Consider the following 7,500-nt stretch of genomic DNA (forward strand, 5'->3'; position numbering starts at 1 on the left):
CAGGCGGTCTTCCATCCAAGTACTAACCAGGCCCGACCCTGCTTGGCTTCCGAGATCAGACGAGATCGGGCGTGTTCAGAGTAGTATGGCCATAAGCCTTTGACTCTGACACACATGGGCTCTATATCCATTTCACACAATTTACAACCTCAGAAAAAAAGTGATGCGCAACAGCCTCAGGGTCTTTTCACACGCCAAATCGGTGTCCTGTCAATAAAAGAAAAGAATGTTGATGTCATCTAGAGAAAAGTACTGCATCTGCAATGTGTCTACTTCAAATTACACACTGCATGACATTCCATTCCAAAGCTGTGGAGGGCACTTCAAGAAAAGGTGTGTGAGGGAAGCTCGCTCATGCTGGTCCCCAAACACTCAAAGCTGCCCTTTCCTCACAATGAAACAAAAAAGCTTACAGCACCTGGTATTCCCAGGCGGTCTCCCATCCAAGTACTAACCAGGCCCGACCCTGCTTAGCTTCCAAGATCAGACGAGATTGGGCTTGTTCAGAGTGGTATGGCCGTAAGCCCTTGACTCTGACACACATGGGCTCTATATCCATTTCACACACTTTACAACCTCAGAAAAAAAGTGATGCGCAACAGCCTCAGGGTCTTTTCACACGCCAAATACGTGTCCTGTCAATAAAAGAAAAGAATGTTGATGTCATCGAGAGAAAAGTACTGCATCTGCCATCTGTCTTCTTCAAATTAACCACTGCATGACATTCCATTCCAAAGCTGCGAAGGGCGCTTCAAGAAAAGGTGTGTGAGGGAAGCTCGCTCATGCTGGTCCCCAAAGACTCAAAGCGGCCCTTTCCTCACAAAAAAACAAAAAAGCTTACAGCATCTGGTATTCCCAGGCGGTCTTCCATCCAAGTACTAACCAGTCCCGACCCTGCTTAGCTTCCGAGATCAGACGAGTTCGGGCGTGTTCAGAGTGGTATGGCCGTAAGCCCTTGACTGTGACACACATGGGCTCTATATCCATTTCACACACTTTACAACCTCAGAAAAAAAGTGATGCGCAAAAGCCTCAGGGTCTTTTCACACGCCAAATCGGTGTCCTGTCAATAAAAGAAAAAAATGTTGATGTCATCGAGAGAAAAGTACTGCATCTGCCATCTGTCTTCTTCAAATTAACCACTGCATGAAAATCCATTCCAAAGCTGCAGCGGGCGCTTCAAGAAAAGGTGTGTGAGGGAAGATCGCTCATGCTGGTCCCCAAAGACTCAAAGCGGCCCTTTCCTCACAATGAAACAAAAAAGCTTTCAGCACCTGGTATTCCCAGGCGGTCTTCCATCCAAGTACTAACCAGGCCCGACCCTGCTAAGCTTCCGAGATCAGACGAGATAGGGCGTGTTCAGAGTGGTATGGCCGTAAGCCCCTGACTCTCACACACATGGGCTCTATATCCATTTCACTCACTTTACAACCTCAAAAAAAATGTGATGTGCAACAGCCTCACGGTCTTTTTACACACCAAATAGTTGTCCTGTCAATACAAAGAAAAGAATGTTGATGTCATCTAGAGAAAAGTACTGCATCTGCAATCTGTCTACTTCAAATTACACACTGCATGACATTCCATCCGAAAGCTGTGTAGGGCGCTTCAAGAAAAGGTGTGTGAGGGAAGCTCGCTCATGCTGGTCCCCAAACACTCAAAGCTGCCCTTTCCTCACAATGAAACAAAAAAGCTTACAGCACCTGGTATTCCCAGGCGGTCTCCCATCCAAGTACTAACCAGGCCCGACCCTGCTTAGCTTCCGAGATCAGACGAGATCGGGCGTGTTCAGAGTAGTATGGCCATAAGCCTTTGACTCTGACACACATGGGCTCTATATCCATTTCACACAATTTACAACCTCAGAAAAAAAGTGATGAGCAACAGCCTCAGGGTCTTTTCACACGCCAAATACGTGTCCTGTCAATAAAAGAAAAGAATGTTGATGTCATTGAGAGAAAAGTACTGCATCTGCCATCTGTCTTCTTCAAATTAACCACTGCATGAAATTCCATTCCAAAGCTGCAGAGGGCCCTTCAAGAAAAGGTGTGTGAGGGAAGCTCGCTCATGCTGGTCCCCAAAGACTCAAAGCGGCCCTTTCCTCACAATGAAACAAAAAAGCTTACAGCACCTGGTATTCCCAGGCGGTCTTCCATCCAAGTACTAACCAGGCCCGACCCTGCTAAGCTTCCGAGATCAGACGAGATCGGGCGTGTTTTTTTTTTTTGTCTTTTATTATCAAAAATACATCATACATTTTTACCAACTGTACATTCTTATTTACATGACAAAATTTAACAATTATATAAAAAAATAAATTCCTTCAGGAAAGAAATCTTACCAAAAAAAACCCCCACCCTTGATACACCTCGAACTTGATGAAAACACCATCAGAGTTTTTTTTTTTTTTTTTTTTTTTTTTTTTTTTAAATTAAGTTAAATTTAGACAAATAAACCAACACTATGTGCCTACAGCCACTGGAGCAATGCAGGTCATTCCAAAAAAAATAAATAAAAATTAAAGAGAGACAAAAAAAACTCATGGGACTAAAAAGAACAAATTCCTGTCGTGAAGTGTCACACACACAATTTTTTTTTTTTTTTTTTTTATTTTAAATGAAATTTTATCAAAATGAAATGTTAAACACACCAAAAACATAAACCACCCAATTTGCTCACCCCTTTATTAAATTTGAAAAATACTTTGCTTTATAAAAAAAAGAGACTACTTAGCTGGGAATTTGAAGAGAAAACATACCATTGTCAATCTTGTTTATTTCAATTTTGCCATTTGCTATGTTGAAAAATGTGTTTTTCCTGCAGAAAGTGTTTTCAAAAATATCCTTGTCCATGTCATGTAAGATTTGTAGGTGTGTCAAGAGTGTTGTGTAAAAAACCCCAAATATGTTTATTTTCTTCTTTTCATAGAGAGCGTAGTTTCTAGTTGTCCATATTGATTTTTTTGCAAAAGTGAGTATGGTATTTATGAGAGTCCTGTTCTGATCCTTTTGTTTCAGTGTTGTACCAAAGAGAAGAGTCCATGTCCATAGTGTTTCATCTGTCAAACTGAAATTGCAGTGCTCTTGCAGTAGCATCCTGATGAAATTCCTGAATTTATCCGATTCCTTGCAGTTGATGAATAGATGCTCCTGGTCTTCCGGTTCTTTATTGCAGATTTGGCATGTCCTACTGTAGTTTTCCTTATTAATCTGGTGTAATTTGATTCCTGTGAAAATTCTCCTGTGTCTGATATTGAATTCTAGCTTGAAAGTATTGCTGTCCATGTAAGGTATGTTAAGGTTTTGCCAGATTTTTCCTATCGGTATTCCCTTGAATAATTGTGCCCAGTGTTTTTCTGCTTTTGGAGTGCGTTTAATTGAGTTAATCCCTATGGTGTACCAGTCCTTTGTTTTCACCTGTGACAGCTCTTTCCCTGTGTACTGTGTGACAAGCTCAAGCGGTGGGAGTTCGGGGTCTGCTCTCGATTTGTCCGTGATGATTAAGTTTCTCCACAGTGAGGTTATGTTTCTGTTGATTTTGTTACCTAGTCCATTTAGGTAATCCTTTCTGCACGGTGTCCCTGTTTTTTTGAGTTGGGTTGTGACTTTCCTGAGACTGAACAGACCCCTTTCCCCCACCACTTGACCGACCCTTGTTATATTATGTTGCTGAAGTGCCCTGCATTTAAGTGTCCTACCATTGTGTGTGAAAAAGGTGCTTTCGAGAAAAGGTAACTGCAGCACATGACTTTTCTGACTGCACTTAGGCCTGAGGTGGGGCAGGAATTTGCCCCATGCCTCTAGCACCTCCTGGTAGAACATCGGTAGCGAGCCATGGCTTTTCCCAGGAAGGAGGTGATAAAGAGGGAGTTTCTCCCCCTCCCCGTACTCAGCCAGGTAGCCCGCCATTGTGTCCTCCCAGGGGTACTGCCTGTTCGAATCGAGAAAATTTCTAACTAATTTGGCCCTGAGTGCATCTTTTTTTGCACTGATGTCAATTAGTCCTAATCCCCCCTCCCTTTTATTAGCAATTATCACCCGATGAGCGATCGAATTTCCCTTTCCCCTCCAAAGGAAGGAGGAGATCGCTTCATTGAGCGAATTTAGTGCCCACTGCGGTAGCTCACAGGCCCCCAAAACATGATTAATTTTTGACAGTATTAAGGCATTGATGACAATTACCTTTCCTCTCAGGCTTAAACCCCTACTTCTCCATAAATTAAGTGTATTTTCTACCTTTTTTACAAGTTCTCTCCACCCTAAGTCCCTGGCTTCCCCTTCATTTTTACCAATGTATACACCCAGTATTTTCCTGTATTCTTTAGTGCTAAAACCCCAATTATTTTTTAAACTATTTTTACCGAATTCCATCATTTCTGACTTATTTCTGTTAACCTTAGCTCCTGATGCTTTTTCATATCTTTCTAGATGTTTTATAATATAATTTAAATTTTCTTCATTTTTAAACATTATATTGATATCATCCGCAAATTGTGCTATTTTAACGACTTTGTCTCTATATTTTTTTATACCTATAATATTCTTATCATTCATTATACTTAAAGCTAGTGGCTCAGCAACAATACTGTATAAAAGAGCTGAAAGCGGGCATCCTTGCCTTACCGATCTTTTTAATTTGATCTTTTCTGTTAGTTGTCCATTTATCTTTATTTGACTGTATGCGTTATCGTATAATAATTTAATCCATTTAATAAAGCCTTCACCGTATCCAAATCTTTTTAAAGTTTTATATAAGAAAAGATGTTCTACTCTGTCGAATGCTTTCTCCAAATCAATTCCGAGCAGATACCCCCCCTGTGCTGCCATTGTCCTGACGGTATCCTTTATTGTAAGGATCGTATCTATGATGTCTCTATCTGGTATGCCGTATGCCTGTGTATTACCAATAATGGTCCCTATTGTAAGTTTAAGCCTGTTTGCCAGTGTTTTGGTCAGTATCTTGTAATCTGTATTGAGTAAACTTATTGGTCTATAGTTTGTTATATCCTGTTTTGAACCTTTATTTTTGTAGATAAGTGAAATTATTCCTGCAGTGAATGTATTGGATGTTCTCTGTTCCCGTTCCATTGAGTGGTACAATGACAGCAACAGGGGAGCTATCTGCTCTTTGAAACAAATATAAAATTCTGCTGTTAAACCATCTACCCCTGGACTTTTGTTTTTATTTAAGCTATCTATTGCCGTCTTTATCTCATTAATAGTAATTTGTGCATCAGACCATTCCTTATCCTCCACTGAAATACTAGTTTGGATATTTGATAACAACTTGTCTACCTCTTCGCTATTGCTATATCCATTATCAAATAATTCTTTATAAAACTCTGTAGTTACTCTTAGTATATTTTCTTGATCGTCATATTCTTTTCCAGTTATATCGTTGATTTTTTCTATTATAGTTTTGTTTTGTTTTTGCTTTTCGAGCCCCAAAAAATATGCGGTGCATTTTTCTCCTTCTACTAAATTTTTAACTCTGCTTCTTATCATTGCACCTCTGCATTTTATTTTTTCTATGTTTCCTAGTTTTGCTTTATATAATTCATAGTTTTCTGTGTTTCTGTTAGGTTCTTTATCAAATAATGCTATTTCATGATTGATTAATTTTCTTAGTCGATTTTCCTCCAGCTCCTCTCTCCACTTTTTCTCTTTACTATAATTTATACTACTTCTTTTAATTCTTTGCTTTAGAATTTCCCACTTTTCTATAAAATTATTTTCTATTTTCATTTCTATTTTTGCATAATCAAGCAGTTTTGTGATTTTTTTAACGTAAGTTGAATCTGCCAGGAGGCTGGAGTTGAGGCACCAGGTACCTCCCCCCCTGAAACCTCCTGCAGCACCCAAGTAACACTCAATTGTTGCGTGATCACTCCATGCGTTATAATTATATTGTATTTTATTGATCTGTTTTGTTGCTTCAGGGGCCGCTAGACATAAATCTATTCTGGCTTGTTTCATTTTTCCCTGCACAACCTGTCTTCTGGAGTACTCTTTCTTGAATGGGTTGTGAATTCTCCATACATCTGTCAAATTGTGAATATTCATTAAATTATATAGCTCAGTTCTGCTTGTGTCATTCTTGTATACATTGTTAATTGATATATCATCCTTAGTTAATGCGATATTGAAATCTCCTATTATTATGGTTCTATGATCTATCCATCTGCTTATACTATTTAGAAACATTTTCCTTTCCTTTTCACAGTTACTGGCATATATGTTAACAATTCTGTATGTTCTATTGTTTATGCAAACATCTATAATAAGTATTCTACCTTTCTTGTCATGATATATTAACTTGCTATTGGTACTTATAGTCTTTTTTACTAAAATAGCTACGCCACAAGATTTACTTGTGCCGTTGCTAAAAAAGACATCTCCTTCCCACATTTTGCTTGCTGCCGCCACGCTATCCCCTTCCCACCTTGTCTCCTGTAAGCAGAGAATGTCACACTTGCTTTTAAGTAAAATGGCGGTCATCCTGCCATAAGTGCGGAGTCCATTGACATTAAGGGAGTGCAGCAGAAACATGGTCAGACCAAAAACACCTTTAAACAGCCAATTTTCCCTCAAGATTTTTTACCTCTCCCTCCTTCTTTCTTCTGTTTTTTCTTCATCGCAGCATCTTTTATTGAGGTGTGCTTTTTCCGAATATTTTTTATTGTGGCAAAGTCCATTTCCGAGTCACTGTTTGATCTACTCTGAGGAGGGAAGGTGGAGGGCACATTTAAGGTAGGTACCCTGGTGGATGTGGCTGCCGCCGGCTGCAATTCTCTTGGGGTATCCCCCACCTCCATTGATTCCAGGAGTTGAGAAGGCTCCGGCTCCTTTTCGGACCCGTTTCCTCCTCCATCCTTTCCTCTCTGCTGTGGGCCTGAGTCAGTGCTCATGTCATTCAGACTTGAACCAAGCCTTGTGCCTGGGCTCTGCACCACTTTAGGAGGGCTCTGGGTTCTCTGAGGGGCGTAACCCTCACCGGCAGCCTGCTTGGCGGCGCCACTACCCACCTCGTCATCTTCCTCCTCATCCTCCGTTCCTCCCTCACTTAAACCTTCCATCTCACTGTACAGCTCCTCAGATCCAGATTCCACCACAATATCCTCATCACTATAATTACAATTACATTCATCAATTTTGTTCCAACACACCTCACATTTCTGTATCTTATTAGGTTTCCTGTTGCACTCCCTTGCATAATGCCCCTGGACACCACACTTATGGCAGGAGAACTCAGGACAGTCCCTTAGGATGTGCCCCGGCTGGAGGCACATCCTACACACCCTAGCCTGCCTATCATGTATGACCCTGAAATATTCCGGTCCCATTGCTGTGTCAAACCGTGCTGAATAAGGCAGAGATTGGACTTTATCTGTAAACTTTACTTTGAGAAACCGCGTCCCATCAGCAATTTGCGTACCCGGCCACATCCTCCTCCTTATAGTTGATGCAGCTGAGACTCCCCACCCTTCTAGCTTTTGTAAAA

The 7,500-nt window shown here is 40.7% G+C and overlaps 4 non-coding genes and 1 pseudogene across 4 annotated transcripts in view; all 5 read right to left on the bottom strand.

Annotated features, from left to right (window-relative positions):
- LOC147266522 (5S ribosomal RNA) overlaps positions 1 to 97 on the bottom strand; it is a 119-nt gene extending 22 nt beyond the window's left edge. Inside the window, exon 1 of the ribosomal RNA XR_015114368.1 lies at positions 1 to 97. This exon is cut by the window's left edge and continues 22 nt beyond it. This is a non-coding gene — a ribosomal RNA (5S ribosomal RNA).
- Positions 98 to 406: 309 nt separating this feature from the next.
- LOC147266523 (5S ribosomal RNA) lies at positions 407 to 525 on the bottom strand. The gene has a single exon (XR_015113360.1). It is a non-coding gene; the product is annotated as a 5S ribosomal RNA (ribosomal RNA).
- Positions 526 to 834: 309 nt separating this feature from the next.
- On the bottom strand, positions 835 to 953 carry LOC147266524 (5S ribosomal RNA). The gene has a single exon (XR_015114992.1). It is a non-coding gene; the product is annotated as a 5S ribosomal RNA (ribosomal RNA).
- Positions 954 to 1,262: 309 nt separating this feature from the next.
- On the bottom strand, positions 1,263 to 1,381 carry LOC147266525 (5S ribosomal RNA; annotated as a pseudogene).
- A 310-nt stretch (positions 1,382 to 1,691) lies between these two features.
- Positions 1,692 to 1,810, bottom strand: LOC147266526 (5S ribosomal RNA). Its single transcript, XR_015112915.1, has one exon. It is a non-coding gene; the product is annotated as a 5S ribosomal RNA (ribosomal RNA).
- Between the last annotated feature and the right edge of the window lie 5,690 nt (positions 1,811 to 7,500).

This window comes from Aulostomus chinensis, chromosome 4 (assembly GCF_037954235.1).
Source record: "Aulostomus chinensis isolate RoL2024-O1b breed Wild chromosome 4, RoL_Achi_v1.0, whole genome shotgun sequence".
NCBI lineage: Eukaryota > Metazoa > Chordata > Actinopteri > Syngnathiformes > Aulostomidae > Aulostomus > Aulostomus chinensis.